The 18,681-nt window shown below is 38.4% G+C and overlaps 1 protein-coding gene across 4 annotated transcripts in view; it reads right to left on the bottom strand.

Moving 5' to 3' along the window:
- ADAMTS19 (ADAM metallopeptidase with thrombospondin type 1 motif 19) overlaps positions 1–18,681 on the bottom strand; it is a 271,068-nt gene that overhangs the window by 88,760 nt on the left and 163,627 nt on the right. The gene's annotated exons all lie outside the window — the stretch shown is intronic.

The following is an 18,681-nucleotide window of genomic DNA, read 5'->3' as shown; positions in this document are numbered from 1 at the left end:
TTCCCATTTATCAAAAACCTTGATAAATTCTGAAAGTTAGAGATGTCCTCCATAATCTCTGGGTAAACCTTCCCTCTGTCTGAACAATGGAAGACAAGTTGATTGGACGACTGGAGCCGCCACAAAACAAAAAAAAAAGCTATACTGCAGCAAATGTCAGTAGAAAGGTACAAAGATCACACAAAGGAGTTGCCCATATGCACATTCAATAACACGACTATAGAGCTTAAAGGTATATTCTGTGGAAAAGAAACTCCACAGCTGAAAATGCCATAGAGAATAAAGCGAATCTGTTCGAGTTCAAGCCATGAAAGACAAATTTGTCTTGGAAAGTGACCAAATTGAGAGGCCCCAAGGTTCTTTGTGTCACCATGACCCAGTAGATAGTCTTCAAAAGACCGCACAGAATGTTGTGACATGCTAAGATTTCAGTACTCTGAGAAGAAATAAGAAAATAGGAAGATCCTAATACAAACACTAAATAGTACATATTATATTGCTAGACAAGAACTTGTACCACAAAGCCCTTATATTGAACAAGCTGAAAATATGCCTTTAAGTGGACAGGTTAGCAGCAACTTTATTCTGTTGCTTTGTTTTCAGGCAGAATATGATCATGGTATTTCCAAGTAGATGAAAAAGAATCAAGACAAATTCAAAATCCGATTATTCAAAATGAGATAATGGAAATCATGGTTCTTAAAATCATGAGGGATATTTCTGAGAAAATTTCTGGACAGTAGTATAGAAATATGGTAGATGAAACAGACTTCAAAAAAGAGCTTGTAGTTTTGTATCTGTAACTATCAGAGACAATGTTATGATGATTACATCAGTATGGCAGGCTTAGTATCAGTTGTAACAAGCAGATTACAACAGGTGGAACCACAAGCACCTGGTTCATTGCTATGGACACGCTTTGAATTTGGAATGCCAGGATGCTCTTAAGAATAATGCTATCCTAAGAGATACTCTTGAAATTGTTTACAAAATCATAAAATTAATTTTAAGAGGTCACCCAAATGAGGCATCTCTGGCCTCTGTTCAACAAGATGGACTCTCTGAAGCCAATGCTTCTGCACAGTTTCTGAGAACCACCTTTCATTGTGTGCAACTTGAGAGGCTGCAAAGAATGCAAAGCAAGATCCTGAAAGTAGAGCTCAAATTTGTAACATGGCTGTTCAAAATGAAAAAGAATATTTATTTCCTTGTTGGTATTGAATTAAGTAAAAATTTCCTAAACATGGTAAACATTCTGTCCAAAACTCTGCAAAGGTTGTACACAACAGCCACAGAAGGCCAATCTCATATGAAAATAACACAATCTACTTCAGTCCATCCAATCAGATGAAAAACTAGAACTTATTCTGGGAGCAAATCCATGAAAAAAGTTTAGTATTGATAGTCAGAATACCTGAACTTTCAAGGAAGAGAAAAGTTCCCTAGAAAAAGCAAACAGGGACAGGAGAAGCCAGGTACCTAAATTCAATAAAGGAATTTTATACGTACATCTACTTCTAAGTAATTGATTTTACAATAACCTGTATTTAATTAAGGTGTGAACAGAAAGGCTACAAAATTATGTAAAATCTTGGAACTCTCACAGCAACTCCAAATGTAGCAGAAACATTCAAGACATGCTTGCTGTGTATGATTCTGATTGCAATCATGAATGACTGATTAGTCAGCTTCATCTGCTGTAAGCCATCTGTCAGCTTACAGAAAGATAGCTGAAATCAGTTCTCCCAGCCAAGCCGAATGCCAACTGTTTTCCAAAGTAGTAGAATTGTTGAAAACGATTTTAGTGGTACTGGCAACCAATGCTGTAAGTGAGCATTGTTTCAGTGCTCTACAATGTATTAAAATATGGCTTTGAGCCACAATGAGACAATGCCAGCTCAACTGGTATATGTTTTTACATGTACAAAAGGACAAAACCGATGACTTACAGCTTACAGATGTTGCAGAAGAATTCATGTAAAGAAACCCAGGGTGAAGATTATTGTTTGGAACTTTTTCAGATATGTAAGTCATTCTTTTTATTCATGCTTTGAAAAGTGGTTTTGTACCATGACTAAATTTCTCCATATTTAATAAACTGAGATAAATGAGCTTCTGTTTTAAACTCTGTGTTTCCTTTATTTATTAATACAATCCCTACTTGGGGGGGGGGGCGCATTACAGCCTCCCCCACAAACACCCAAATTGTCTCTGCCCGTGACAGAGGATCTGTTTGAGCTAAACAGAGCCTCAAGCTCTGGGTGTCTTTAGCCTCTATTTGAGCTGCAGGAGCTACTCCAGCTCAAGGGTGATTGTCTCTCCCCTGCACTGCAACTCATTGGCTACAATCCAAAATACTCCAAGGCTATACTTCACCTCCTGCTGATAAGACCACTTCCCTTTCCATCTGTTGGAGAGCTTTTTTAAAGCTTTCTTGACACTTCAGGGCCATATTTAATTTAAAACTTCCTCAAGAGAGAGTCCATCTACATTCTGATTGTCAGGTGAGGAGACTCCATTTGTACAAATACTACCGTTTAGCCAAATCTTAAATAACAAACCTTGAAAAAATGTACTAAGTTCAGATTCAGATAACTTTGAATATTCTAGTTTTTATTCTTTTACTCATCTAGTGCATGTAGTATTGTATTAGAGTATCCATTAAAGATATGCAGTTCAAATATTGGAACAAATCAGATACACCACAAATTTGGGCAGGTGATATTAAAATAAAAGAAAAACAAGGGAAACGGACAATTTAAAAATGCCACAGAAATATTACCTGAAACAAAATTCTGTCCCTTTATTCCTCTTAGCACATATATCAGAAGGAATCTCCTAGTATGATTTCCCATATGTAGCAACTGTGATAGGAGAAACCACATAGCTGTACACTGTGGGGAGACTAAGGGACAGACCACAGAAGGTCTAAACCTGCCTCACTTGTTTGCTGACTGTCCAGGGAATGGATTGTGACTACAGGTAGAGCCAGGTGAAAATCAAAATTTCCATTTTGTGGGAATTTTGGACGTTCTGAACTTTTTCGTGTTCCTTATCTGAACAAAAACAAGTGTTTTCAAAGTTTCACACAATTTCAAAATTTTGTATTGGAAAAAATATAATTTCAGAATACATTTTTGTTTAGAAGTTTATTTTTATTTATATATTTTTTACTGTTTATACAGGATTTTGTGTCATGTCAGTAGTAGTCACCACTACTATGACATAATATAATAGTCAAAATAGTCTATTTATAGTATATATTATTTTTCTATTTTATTTTATTTTTAAAATCATTAAGGGTAACTATTATTGAGTGTGGGTTGAGTACTTATTTTCTAGATCAAAATGCCTCCAGTTTGTTCTATAATGAAATAGTTTAATACTTTGACAGTTTGATCTAGAAAATAAATTAAGTACTCACAGTAGATTCAGAAAGGGACTTGGATGTTGTGATGTTGAGTGTTACAATGCCTATCTTTTAAGGCACCTTGAAAATCATTGGCATTCACAGAGCCTGGTTTCAGTGCCTTGGCTCCCTGTACAATGAACGGAGAGAGATAGTCATCCTAGGAATGGGATTAACAAAAGATAGCATGCTGAGCTTGGAGCTACCTGAGCTGGGCAACAGGAGATGCCAAGGGGAGGGATGTGTGTCAAGTCCCACCCCTTTCAATTAGTTAGGTGCCTAAGTTTGATCTGGAGGGAGGTGCCAGCCCAGTGGCTAGGGTACTCACCTGAGATTTAGGAGACCCCCCCCCCCAGTCCAAGTCCTCTTCTCTACTTGATGAGAAGAAGGGATTTGAAGAAGGATCCATCACTTCTCAGATGAGTGGCCTAATCACTGAGCTGTGAGATATTCTGATATAGGGTTCTCTTAATCTCTCTTGTTAAACCCGGTCCACTTTGCAAACATAATTAAAGAGTCCTTAGGCCAGATACAGACTGAAAATAACTCTAGAGCCCAGTGGTTCGCACACTAACCTAGGAGGCAGAAGACCCAGGATCCATTCCCTCTGTGCCAATGAGTCTTTAATTATTTATCCATAGTGGAACAGCTTCAACAGGAGAGCCTGAGAGAGATCCTATATCATAATATCCCATAGACCAGTGGTTAGAGCATCACCTGAGATGTAGATCCCTGTTCAAATTCCTCTTCTCATCAGGCAGAGGTAGGATGTGAATCAGAGGGCTCCCATATACTGCATGAATACCCTAATAACTGGGCTCAAAGTTATGAGGGAGCTATCGCACTGTCTGGAGCGACTGACAACTGTGAGTACCAACCTCAGGGCAGACTGTCAAAAAAACAGGGCAGACATCCCAAACTGGTGGCATTTCACCAACCCAGAAACAAATGTGAACTCTGAAGCACTATAACAGTTTGACCATGGAGTCTCAGGTAGTCCCCTTGGGCATGCTCTATCTTGCCACCCAGGCAAACTGGACTTAGTAATAGTTGGTTGTCATACACCAAAGATCACAAAAGATTCAGGTTGCTTCCAGTCCCATGAGAGAAATGACGTACCCCAGGTCAATTTGTACTTCAGATCTCACACCAAAGACAATGCTTGTGGCCAATCCACTAGTGAACTAACTAAGGATTTATTAACTAGGAAAAAGAAATGAGAACGTTAAAGCAGGCAACATATATACACAAATGAGTTACAGTCTATGGTTCCAAAAAGTGCATAGTTGTAGTAAACTGTCAGCACTGAATGTCTTTTAGGGCTAACCCAGGTTGACCCTAGCGATTTATGCTTCTGTTTCCTAGCTTCGGCCCGGTGAAAGTCCAAACAGCAAAGAGAGAGAGAAAAGTTTCTTTTGTCCCTGTTTTATCCCTTTCTTCCAGCATTCAAGCTGATGGAATAGGCTTTCTTGCCTTCATGGGTGCGAGAGGGCCCTTAATCAAGTCTTTGTAATGTGATGTTCACAATGGCGCATTTAGTTTTGATAGTCCTACTTGATGGGTGATGGACCAGTCCTCCTGACTGGGTTCACAGGTATAAAGCAGGCATTTTTATAGTTATAAAACAAAACTTACATATTACCTTATAACATGGCATACAGACATTACAAGTGAAATTAATGCATGCAGCAGTTTAGAAGCATTCCATAGAGTCTAAACACTAAACACATTCTTATAAGTCTGAACAATACAAACATGGAGGTGAGCCGGTCTGGTTTCCAGCTCTGAATTTGTCAATGCTCAGCAGACACCTACAGCCTTGACAAGAACTGGCACCTGGTCTGGCAGCGTCACAGGAGGTCCTGCTGTTTGGTGTGGAGTTAGGAGGCCTCTGGGAATGCTTACCAGATCAGACACCCTGCATAGGCAGCGGACCACCAATCTCCCTGCTGTGTGGATCACACAGGGGCTTAAGCAACCAAGCACCTAGAGTGAGGCAGCAATGTGCATGCCCAGAGGCAGAAATATAGGCATGTAAGGAATTTTTACTGCAAAAACGTAGGTGCCAAGCAAGCTTAGGAACCTTCAGGGTTAGGAGGCAGCTGAGCAGGGTTTTGTGAATGCCAGTGGTGCCTGAATTTGGGGTTTAGGCACTTAAAGTGGAAATTAGGCACCTGAAACACTGGATGCATCTAGCCCCCAGTGTAATAATCAAAAGAGCAGCTATTTCCAATATCCTTGTGTTCACCTGAATAATTTTTCTAAGGTAGTGAAAAAAGTTGCTCCCCTGATTAGTACATTGAGTGCTTATCTTATTATCTTTTAAAAAGTCTTAGTGTCAATCTGTTTCATTACAACACAAAAGAGGAGACACTCTGATCTAGAAAACAAGATAAGATGTTTCAATCTGTACTAAGTAGCAACTGCCCTTAAAGATTTTAAAAATAAAATAGAAAAATGATTATAAAATAAACAGATTATTTCAACTATTATATCTTGTCATAATGTGTCGCCGTGCCATGCCTAATGCATACATGTATTCATTCCATGTCCAATGTTCCATCCACTGAACAAGTGAAGAATATGTAGAATAGAGATTGGTAGCACAAATTACATAGCAGAAATTTGTCTATTGTTTAAATAGAGGAACTCCTGTGTGGAAGAAATTTTATATTCTGAAAATAATGGCAAGCTTTAAAAAATAATCTAATTACTTTTATAGAGAGTTCTCAATATATTGGGACAATGCAATAGGCATTGCTTCACTTTGGGGACCTCATATCTTAGAAGTTAAGTATTGCTCATCTTTGCCCCTATTCTGTTTAAGCAGAACTAGGCATTCCCAAAGCACGCATCTGCTGTACCTTCCTTAACATCATCAATGTAGCTTGTGGTCTGTTACAAAGAGGAAGTTGCTGTACACACCCTTTCCTTAATACCTATAACAAATGTGCATAAAAAGTGAACACAAAACGGGAATGCAGAAGTCTTAACTCCCCATCTCCTCCACCATGCCATGTAATGTATTAAAAAATCTGGAGACTCACTGATATATCACCTTTTACCAAGAGATAAATTAATGGAAGAATATACATACCTACAGAGCACACTTATACATTTTCACTGTAATGATCATGGATACGAAAGTGCATAATGTTCAATTTGGGGAAATATCTCAGTATTTAGTAACCCAGCATGACGTAATGGACATGTGTAAGAGACAACTGCACTTTTTCACAAACAGAAAACCACTTCAGAAATTGTGTCTATGTGTAGTGCTGTTCTGGGGCTTAACATTTCTATTCTTACCTAATTTATCATGTTAGTGCTGGGCAGATTGCCCCTTGTATCCATGAGCTCCTCTTTCCCTCTTTTTGGAGCCATTCATTCTTATGTAAGTGAGAGCAAGACAATCATGCATGCATGAATGTGTGTTTGTGTGGTAGGAAAGATAAGGCAGTTTGGGGTAAAGGGATGAAACATTTAACTAATCTAAAATGCTGTATTTAACAAAAATATTAGTGCTGCACTTTTAAGAAAAAGTGCATCATATCTGCATGGAAACTGATCAAATTTTGCTGTAAGAACAGGAGCTTTATTATTCTGAGCAGGATAAAGAAACGCTTAATCCACCCTGGCTGAGAAAACATAGACATGCCACATATTGCATGAATATAGGAAGTATCCTATGGAAAACATTCTCTAACTGAAACATTAGCAATACTTCAATTCACTCTGTTCAACTAACCTCCATTTATATAATCTCACTTTAAATGTATTTTGACAAAGAGCCTTGGTCAAATAAACTTGCCACTAACATTATGCATGGTTGTCAAGTCAACTGAAAAATATTTTTATCTTATAAAACCTCTCAAGCTTGTTTAAAAGCCACTGCCAGAAATTTTTTGTGATATCATGCAGAAAGCTGGAGCACACTATGGGAGATTTTGAGGATGGCCCATGTTGATATTTAACATGAAATAGGAATTAGAAGGCTTTTTTTTCACCTAAGTTTCTCTGTACTCAGAACTGTGATCCAGTTGATATACTGTACATAGACTTCCAGAAAGCCTTTGACAAGGCCCCGCACCAAAAGCTCTTAAGCAAAGTAAGCAGTCATGGGATAAAAGGGAGGGCCCTCTCACGGATCAGTAATGGGTTAAAAGATAGGAAAGAAAGGGTAGGAATTAATGGTCAGTTTTCACAGTGGATAGAAGTTAAGTAGCGTGGTCCCCAAGGATCTATACTGGGACCAATGCTGTTCAATATATTCTGGGAAAAGAGATAAACAGTGAGGTGGCAAAGTCTGCAGACAATGCAACATTACTCAAATAATTAAGTCCAAAGCTGACTCCAAAAAAAATACAAAGGGATTTCACAAAACAGAGTGATGGGGCAACAAAATGGCAGATAAAATTCAATGTTGATAAATGTAAAGTAATGCACATTGGCAAGCATAATCCCAACTAAACATACAAAATGATGCAGTGTAAATTAACCATTACCCTCAAGAAAGAAATCTTGGAGTCATCATAAATAGTTCTCTGAAAACATCTGCTCAATGTGTAGTGGCAGTCAAAAAAGCTAACAGAATGTTAGGAACCATTAGGAAAGGGATAGATTAAAAAAAACAGAAAATATCATAATTCCACTATATAAATCCATGGTAGGCCCACACCTTGAATACTGTGTACAGTTCTGATCACCCTGTTTAAAAAAAGATATATTAGACTTGGAAAAACTACAAAGGAGGGCATAAAAAAATGATTACAGGTATGGAACAGCTTTTATATAAGGAGAGATTAAAAAGACTGGGACTATTCAGCTTGGAAAAGAGTTGACTGAAGAGGGATATCATAGATGTCTATAAAACTATAAATGGTGTGGAGAAAGTGAATAAGGAAGTGTTATTTACCCTGTCACATAACACAAGAACCAAGGCTCACTCAATGAAATGAATAGGCAGCAGATTTTAAACAAACATAAGGTAGTACTTCTTCACATAATACACCTTAATAGAACTTATTGCTAGGGTATGTTGTGCAGGCCAAAAATATAACTGGGTTTAAAAAATAATTAGATAAGTTCATGGAGGATAGGTACATCAATGCCTATTAGCCAAGATGGTCAAGGAAGCAACCCCATGCTCTGAGAGTCCCTAAGACTCTGACTCCCAGAAGCTGGGACTGGACAACAGGGCATGGATCACTTGATAATTCCCCTATTCTGTTCATTCCCTCTGAAACATCTGGCTCTGGCCCTTATCAGACGACAGGATACTGGGCTAGATGGTCTGGCCCAGTATGGCCATTCTTATGCTCTTGTGAAAAAAGTACCGGGTGAGGGTTTTATGCTTTTATTACAGTCATGCATTCCAAAATGACACCTCTTTCACATCTGAACAAATGTTTTGCTACAAGTTAAATGAGGCTATGCACACACCTTCTGGAAAAAATTAAGTCCACATTGAAAAGACGTTATTTGATATTTATCCTGCAACAGGAGCGCAACATTTCCTGCAGACATGGTACATTCATTGCAGCAGACTCGCTCAATGACACCACACTATTACACTTGAAAGCTCTTATGTATTATTATTATTCATTACTTGTATGCCATTACTGAAGCACAGTGCATTGAGAAATTAGAGATGGAGGACCGGATTCTTACAACAGAGTAAATCAGAAGCACGTCCACATAAATGAATTGTGTTGGACCAGTATTAAACTGGTGTACGTTAGATCAAAATGAGGCTTAGAATTCATGCTCTGAAGAGTTTACAATCTAAGGACTAGATTCTGCAAACACCTAACCCAGGGCGTATGCTTATTTGCACACATAGTAGGATCAGGCCCTAAAATGAGACAAGGACCCGAGAAAAGAAAAAGAATGCCAATTTACAATACAAATATTTTTTAACCTTTCAAGAATTTGAGGCCTGTGCCTAGAATAACGATTACTCTAAAATACTTTAATGCACTAGCCAATTAAGAATTATAACAATAATTAATAGAGAATAAAGAGAATGAAAACAACAGAGAAATACAGTAGCTAACCACAGGCATGCAGAACATAAATCATAGCTTCTGTTAACCTATTAATTTTGTTGTGCAGGGGTTGTAAATACTTGATAAATAAAAAATGTAACTTCAACAAGAACAACTTGTTTATATATATATATATATATATATATATATATATATATATACACATACACACACCTAGAAACTAATCGAATTTTTACGCAGAAAAGGGTGCAACCGTAATCGAAATATGTATTATTAAGGAACAAATTGTAACCACTTTTTGAAATAACCACCTGAGGGATATTTTATCATCAGGCACAAGTACTTGGGGATACATGGAAGAGGCAGAGGATGTGGTCTCTCAACCTGATGGTTCCCTGGGGCCAATTTTGAAGAAGACCTCTCAGGGAGGGTTAGCAACTCTTAGTTGCTTCTCTGCCTCCCATTACTCCTCTAGGAGTTGAATTACCTTTGTCTAAGCTTCCTGTTCCTCGAAAAGTGCCACCACCTCTCTGACTGTAGTGCAGAGACTGAATGACACTTCAGGAAGAACTACCTTAGGAGCAGACATCTGAGGGATCCCAGCTATGGAGAGGATGGAATCGGCCTAAACTATTTTATTATTAACATTTGGGGAAAAAAAATGCCAAAGGGTACAGAGATACACTCTCTGTTACTACTGTGGAATGCTGGCTATTGGTTTGAGCACACAGAATCTACCAACTGCTTAGGAGGGATTAACCAAACCATAAAAAACGGGTTGCCAGGGGAACTGTGGACATTTTTCTGAGCAGTCAATAATCCCACTTCCAACCCCAAACTCCAAAAGATAAAGGTCTAACCAAGAAGACATCAGACGGATGAAGGTGATGAGTGAAAACTGCAAGCTGAGAGTAGCAGTGATTTGTGAAAAGTCATGGCTGGGTGAGACATTGCTGAAGAAAGGGGATAAAAAGTCTCTTAAGGTCTTGGTTACTTTACAATTAGCTTCATGTATGAATAGATTAGGCTCCACCCTGATATACAAAGAACAGAATCTAATTGTGAGAGAAGATCATTCTTGAGAAGGGAAAAGTTTGATAGGATCTGGCTGAATAATATTTGAATAATTTATTCATGAATGTAATGATATTTTAAAAATAAATTACCCAGTGAATATTTTTTTCATTATGGGCAAACCATTCATAAGTAATTATGAGACACATTCCTTTTCTGACTAAAATATTAATGAATAACTTTTCTCCCATTATTCACCAAGTTCTATGGATATACTAGTGTGATCCAAGTCTTAAAAAATGGATTTGAAGCCATAAGCTCTCAAGTTTTATCCTGGCTCTAATATTGATTCAATGTGTGTCCCTGAGCAAGTTATTTAACCTGTTATTAGCTTCCTTTTCAGTAACATGAGGATAATACTTAATAAGCTAGCATAGGGATCTGTATGGGCATTGTGTAATCAGTTATTATTTGTCCAGCATTTTGAGGACATAAAATTCTGTAAGTGCTGCCATATTATTATAGTTATATTGAAGAGTTCATAGACAAATGACCTAATAGCCAGCTTTTATATGTTGTTTTATGTTGTTAGTAATATGAGTTACATGAAAGATATAGATACTGTTTATTCTGGTTAATAATCATGAGGCTGTGACCAACACGTGGCTGGTAACTCATCCCACAGCCAGGTCCACAAATAATTGTTTTTGAATATAAGAGAAAAGCAACATAGCTCATGGCACAAATGGATTTCCTCATGGAACTTGCAAGGGAATAATTTAGCTTGGCGGGGCAAGTGACCTTGTTACAGAGACACTTTGCTGATGTGCATAGCCAGCTGCATAGCCAACTTTCTATTTAGCAAGATTTTATTCTGTCTTTATTGGATGAACATGCTGCTGGCCTAGGAAAACCAAACCCACTCCTTACTCTATGAATTTTATGCAGAAATCAAAAGAAACATGTGGCTAAGGAATATTTGTCTCTTTCCAGCTATTAAGGCTCTAAGATAATGACAATATTTTAGAATATGCTTTGAATCTTATAACCATTTTAAGAGCAATTAATGGTATTAATGCAATACATATTCTAACAAATATGTTAAGAGTCATAAAGTTCACTGAGGACATGTAGAACATTGTACTTCACCCTGCCATCTGTGTGAGCTTGTGACTTCTGCAAAACAGCTTTTCTTAATTCCCTCTGCCACTTACACCACCGTTCTTCCACGAGATGTTGGATTCAGCAAGGGCATAAGTGATAGAAAATTAAGAGCTCCCAATATGCTTTCTCATTCCATTGTTATATAACATTTTCCGATCCAAGTGTCATTTTCTCAGATATGGCTGCTACAATATAATTTACATGATATTTGTTGCATTGCTCACTGTAAGAAACTTGTGTATCCTGTGCTCTGTGCCTTTGCTTTGCATATGCATTATGTCATACATGTAAATATGGAAATAGAATGTGGGACTGGGAGAGGAAGAGGAGCTACTATCTCAGGCATTCTCCTCTCTCCTACAGCGGGGGCTAAATGCAGGGCCGGCTCCAGACCCCAGCGCGCCAGGCATGATTACGGAGGGTTCGCTGGTCCCGCGGCTCGGGTGGACCTCCCGCAGGCATGACTGCGGAAGGTCCGCCGGAGCCGCCTGCCGCCCTCCCAGCGCACCCTCCGCAGGCGCGTCTGCAAGAGGTCCCCCGGAGCCACGGGACCGGCAGCGCGCCCCCTGCAGCATGCCGCCCTGCTTGGGGCGGCCAAATTCCTAGAGCCGCCCCTGGCTAAATGACAGGTAATCTGTGCCTCCTATAAGCTGTGCATCTATATCGCCTCCCAAATGGAGTTTTTGCATAGGCAACATGTGGAAGAGAAAGGAATAAGCGGAGTCACAGGAAAAATATGAAGGAACCAAATCTATGTGGGAGAGAGGAATGCCCCACTATAATTCCTCCCTGCAAAAGCCCCTCAAGAAAAATTAAGAAAACTTCATAATATGAACCTTCTCAAAGTGATCCTTTGTCCTTCTGATTCCTCCCATCTGTAACTCTACTGGAGTATACAGTTTGGGCCTTTGACTGAAGCATATACAGGTAATACAAATAGTTTAAAACTTTGTTGTGATTGTTTTATTTAACTTAATAAAATGAAACAAATAGTTGGCCTGTTGGTGGATTTTTAAATTAAAGTATCTAATAATACAGGGCAAGTGGGCAGCAACAACAAAGAAGAGGCTAAAGGCAAATACTGCAAACTTCAGTATTTTATTATAAACAATTATATCTAAGATTTATGTACTCAGTTCAATGCCAAGAATAATCATTGAACTATACCATGTGATCAAATGAAAAAATTATATAATTAGGAAAAGAAAACTTTGAGCCATCAGACATTCATTGGATTGCCAAAAAGAAGGCTAACTCTGTTTATTAATGAAAAACATTGACATTATTTTACACAATATTTTGTCAACTTTCTCACAATTAACTGAAATGTTTTTTAAATATCTACTAAAGTTATGCATTACATAAAGTGTTTTCCACATATTGGACACTACTCCAGAGTAATGTTAATTAAAGAATCATCTTGTAGGGCATTGCTCAAACACAGGACAGAAAACTGAAAATTTTACCTATTTGGTTAATCTTTTAAATTTCAAATGATAAAATGATTTTACATCTTTTAAACTTGCTAAAGAAAATGCTGACAAAGCATTTCTGAGGGGCTGGGGGATTTGGCTGCACGAAGCCGGCCTAGAGTAGCAGGGCCGGCTCCAGACCCCAGCGCGCCAAGCAGGCATGTGGGGCAGCATTTCGTGGCAGGGTGGCATTTGGCTCCGGCGGACCTTCCGCAGTCATGCCTGCGGGAGGTCCACCGGAGCCCCGGGACGAGCGGACCTGCCGCAGGCATGACTGCGAAGGGTCCCCTCTTCCCGCGGCTCCACTTGAGCTCCCGCAGGCATGACTGCGGCGGGTGCGCTGGTCCCGCGGCTCCGGTGGAGCATCCGCAGACACTTCTGCCCCGGCCGCGGGACCGGGAAAGGGCAGCGCAGCGTGCCGCCCTGCTTGGGGCGGCGTAATTTCTAGAGCCGCCCCTGTAGAGTAGATTCTTCACTCTGCCTAGTTTTTGTACTGTATTTCTTCCCGAGCTATCTCTTCCTCTAGCTAGCTGTCTCTCTTCACAGGACTCATCAGTGTAAGTCTCCATTAGAGCAAAATATGCTTGGATAAAATAAGATCATCCCTGGAACTTTGCCTGTTCTTAGAACTTGAACCAAACAAATTAGTTTTTGTGATTTTGAAAATTCTAAAAAGGGCATTCGGCTTTCAGTCTGCAGCCAACCAGAAAGTGAAAACAAAAACCTCAAGACAAACTGGATCCATCTCTAAAATCCCTATTTGCAAATGTATCTTCTGAAAACCTTTCCAGAACCATTTGAATGTTTGGTGTTATATACTAATTTTGCCAGGCAAAAAAATTCTCAGCTGGTGTTTATCAGCATAGCTCCATGATTTTGAAACTCAGTCACCCATTTTTGATCCAAAATACCCAAATCTGTTAAAAAAGCTGAAGTGATCATGATGAATGATGGGGGTCTTTGGAGACTTCAGGGATGGGATACCTCGCTGCTTTTTGGCTGATTGGCTGCTCTTTGTGGGATCTACCATTATTTTGCCATTGCTTTTATTTTATTATTATGGATGGGATGGATTTTTGATGTCTTGTCAGGGAGCCTAAACCTCGGAATAGGTGCCTTGTAATTAACCTTAAATAAAGCAAATAAAAAAAATAAAAACAAATTTGCTTTAAGCGTAGTTTTTCAATGTATTTTGTCTAAATCAGTTTTTCACAGCTACCTTAGTGTCTAATTCTGTTCTTATTATACCAGTATAAATTAGGAGTATCTGTCGAAACCAGTTGAACTACCCTAATGTAAAACCAGTCTGTGATCAAAGTCAGGCCCTACAAGATCTCCACATCTTCACAGGAAAAGGGATGTATGTGTCCACGACTTGCACAGAAGTATTCCACTACTCCCCCTAAATGCCTTGGAGGGCTCTGTGGGGGTAAGGAGGAGGTAGTGAGCAGATCAGTCAGGGCCAGAATACTTACATCAGCCCCTCCTGCAGCCAGATACATAATATTTCCTCAGTAGCTTCCTCCTTGCTGAGGAATTCGCAGCCAGAGGAGCGCTCAGGAGTGTAGGTCCAATGGACCCATAGAAGCAGGAACACAGCAACAGAGGGCCCGGAGCTACTACTCAGCTTTCTGTGCCCCTATATGGGTATTATTGTATCAGATATCTGGCTCTATGGTATATCCTTTTATGGAGACAGCTATTTTAACACATTGATACAAAATGTTTCACTTGGTTAAGTAACCTGTATTCTGTAATCAGCTTTAAAACGTTAAAAACAAGGCTGGGTACATTTATAGTAGCATTCTATAGGGAAGGTGTGACCACAGAAAGCTATTTTAAGAATTAGTTTCCTAGCTATACAGATAGTGGATGATACCCAGTGAATGCTTCCAATTATTTATATGGCTCCCAAATTGTGCTAAGTGCCATTATATATTATTTATTTAGATTTTAAGCCCTTCAGTTTATACTTGTACAGAGACTGGAACAACAAGGCTCCAATCTTAGTTATGTCCTCTAGGCATACTGTAATAAATACATAAATAAATGCTTCCCACTATGAGAGGGTTTCTTCAGATTATTATAAAAAAACTACAAATGAAATGGAAGAACACACACAGGCCAAGTTCTACATAAGAGAAAGGGGTGGGAGGAAGGTATGAAACAGATGCACAAAGATTAAGTTCCACAGATACAGTAACAGGATATTTTACCTCTAAAATCAAGATTAAGCCCTTGTAGATGCCAAGCGGTGTCAGCATCTTGAGCCTCAGAGGCCAACAAACGTAGAACTCCTATTAGCCACTAATTTACTGATCAACTCAAGTAACAAAGCAGCAGTTAAATTTATCCAAAAGGAAAACATAAGCTGAAACGCCATAATCTCATTTTAATAATAATGTAACTAATTGAGTGGGGAAGCCTGAAATTGGTAAAATCTAAAAACAAGCAATTCAAAATGTGAATGAAAGAAGATAATCCATGTTGAGTCCACTAATCTCATATTTCAATGCATCTTTTAACAAAACCAAGAGCATGAATAAGAGGTTGTGGTTCCCACAGGGGGGGAAACATGCATTACTGAGTCAAGGCACATGCAGACAAACTGTAATATAGTGAAACACCTCAGTAATTGAGTAACACCAAAGATAACCATCTGTAGCATGTACTGTCTGGTAATTCCATGTGGCTTTTGTTCCTAAAGAATTCTGGAATGTTTCAGACTTAAATTTATTTCTGCAGGAAACAATCAAGATTTTAACTTGAAAAACTGTTTATAAAAATCACTTTAAGATTTTTTACAATGCTAAAGCCATTTATAATAGCAGAGTATTTTTATTTACAGATCTCTGAAACATGTTTCCAGCTTTATGATGTCTGAATTTGGCTCCCTCCTCACATCTAAAGAGCTGCAGCAAAACTGCACAACACATAAAAAGTACCATATTTTCCTTATCATGCTATAGAGAAGTGTTATTTATTAGTAGAGTAAAAGATGTCATACATTTCAATTTGTAATTTAGACACAAAATATACATATATTCCATGCTATAATACAAAAAATAGAGAGATTTGAATGGAACAAACTATGGTGACTGGCTGTGCACCTTTGCCCTCTTCATTCTCTGTTCCTCTCCTGCCAGTCTTGCTTATGGTTTCCGCAATGCACCTCTCTCCTTCTGCTACCTATTTATCCATCTCAGTTCTTATCATCATAGTATCTGAGCACCTAATATCTTTTCCTTCCTCATTCCCTTCCATTTCTCATTTTTCTCTCACTCATATTTCCTTTCCTCATCCCCTCCACTTTATGCTTGTAAACTAATCCCCTCTAACCACTCTCCTTATCTCCACCTCTACTCCAGCCTCCACCAAAAAACTCTCTATATTATCATTGTTCAATAGAATGATGTTCAAACTGTATTCATGGGGAACTGTGAAAGCTACATATAGAAACTCCCTTGTGTGTGGCTTAATGGAGGGCACAAAAATGACAATAATAAAAATAACAGTATATTCAACCATGACTACAGAGCCATAGGTACATTAATATGTATTTACAATTATGCACAGACGGTTATGAGCATTTTGTGGATATATCAAAGTAGGTAACTGAGAAAATACTCTCAAATGCACCACAACTCTGCAGAGTTGTTCTATTAGGAGCCTACAATTAGGTCTGCATGTAGGTCAGACAGAAATCCATTCCAAAGTACAGAATATACAATTAAGGAGTTTGATATGCAAAAACAAACCCACAAAAATTAAACTATTAATTATTTTCAGTTGCATAAGGCACTTCAATTCCAGTTCTGAAAATATTGCCAAGTTTTTGCAAGCATACTTGTTTGTACTTAATGCCGTGTACACTAAATGTGCTCTTCGAAAAATCTTGCCAACAAGAGCTCATAAAGCTTATTTATTTATGCATTTTATAACAGTGGATGGTTTTCATTGTCATCTACAAACAGGTCATGAGTTTTTTGGTTTTGCCTTACATTTCATTGTATTTTCTCTGAGAATTCCTTTCTATAAGCAGCAGCTATCCAAAAATTAATGTAAAGGAAAGTGTTTATTTCTATATATTTTTTTTAAGTTTAAGGAATTTAGTGGCCTCAAATTATTTCTGTGGAAGGGATTCACCTGGAGTGAACATCCCTGTAACCCTCCTCACTATCCTCCATGACTGCATAGAAATCGTTCATCTCTAATTCACCGGGAGAGGCTATCCTTAAAACCAAAATCTCATTTAGTATTGACTTTCTTCTTCAGTATTAGATACTGGGATCTCAGTTTTCTAGACAGTATGATTAAAATGTTCAAAAGTGGCTTCCAATTTAGGGCGCCCATCTTGAGACACTTGATTTTCAGAGGTGCTGAGAGCTCACAGTTCCAAATGAAGTCAACTGCAGATGCAAGAGCTCAGATGGAGCTGTCTAGTGCAGAGCCTGCAGAAATGATGGTCTCAAAAACTGAAGCTGCTTTTTAAAACATTGACCTAACTGATAAACTTTTATCAGATACTGAGACTTAATACAGAAGATTCTCCCCCAGTAAAATTTGCAGTTGTAAAGCACTGACTTATTGTTTTTTGAAGGTTGGGGAGATCAAGGTGTGAATTCCAAGTTTGATATCTAATTTGTTTTGGAAGCATATTGCTTTTTTGTATTAAGTTTACTCTTTAATACTTCCTACTCTCCTTCTAGCCAATAAGAACAACATCTGGTTGTAAAGAATGTACATCTTCAGCTTCAGAACAATTTTTGTGCTGTTTGGGGTGGAGGGAAGCTATTGTTTTGATGACCATTGTGATTTAATAGGAACTATTTAGAGACTGGCAAACTCAATAAAATCTCAGTCAATTTATGATTTAATTACATGTTTTTTGGCAATATTAGTCAGAGCTGCATATGATGCATAGTACCAAAATCCCAAAAACAAGTTCAGGAGACACCTGTTTTTTCCCCAGATTAAATTAGATCTTCCAAATGTTCTAATGAATTATTGTATATATAGAAAGAACAGGAGTACTTGTGGCACCTTAGAGACTAACGAATTTATTTGAGCATAAGCTTTCGTGGGCTACAGCCCACTTCTTTGGATGCATAGAATAGAACAATTGCGGGTGCAAATTTTGCAACAGAAAAGCTTCAAAACCAGACTCCAACGAGAAACTGCTGAGCTGGAATTGATATGCAAACTAGATACAATCAATTTAGGCTTAAATAGGGACTGGGAATGGCTGAGCCATTACAAACATTGACTCTATCTCCCCTTGTAAGTATTCTCACACTTCTTATCAAACTGTCTGTACTGGGCTATCTTGATTATCACTTCAAAAGTTTTTTTCTCTTACTTAATTGGCCTCTCAGAGTTGGTAAGACAACTCCCACCTTTTCATGCTCTCTGTATGTGTATATATATCTCCTCAATATATGTTCCATTCTATGCATCCGAAGAAGTGGGCTGTAGCCCACGAAAGCTTATGCTAAAATAAATTTGTTAGTCTCTAAGGTGCCACAAGTACTCCTGTTCTTTTTGTGGATACAGACTAACACGGCTGCTACTCTGAAACCTGTATATATAGAATGACTAATGTGCCATTCAAAGA

The sequence above is a fragment of the Mauremys mutica genome, chromosome 6 (assembly GCF_020497125.1).
Source record: "Mauremys mutica isolate MM-2020 ecotype Southern chromosome 6, ASM2049712v1, whole genome shotgun sequence".
Taxonomy (NCBI): domain Eukaryota; kingdom Metazoa; phylum Chordata; order Testudines; family Geoemydidae; genus Mauremys; species Mauremys mutica.
Note: the sequence above shows the minus strand (reverse complement) of the source record. Positions and strands in the feature narration are given on the sequence as shown.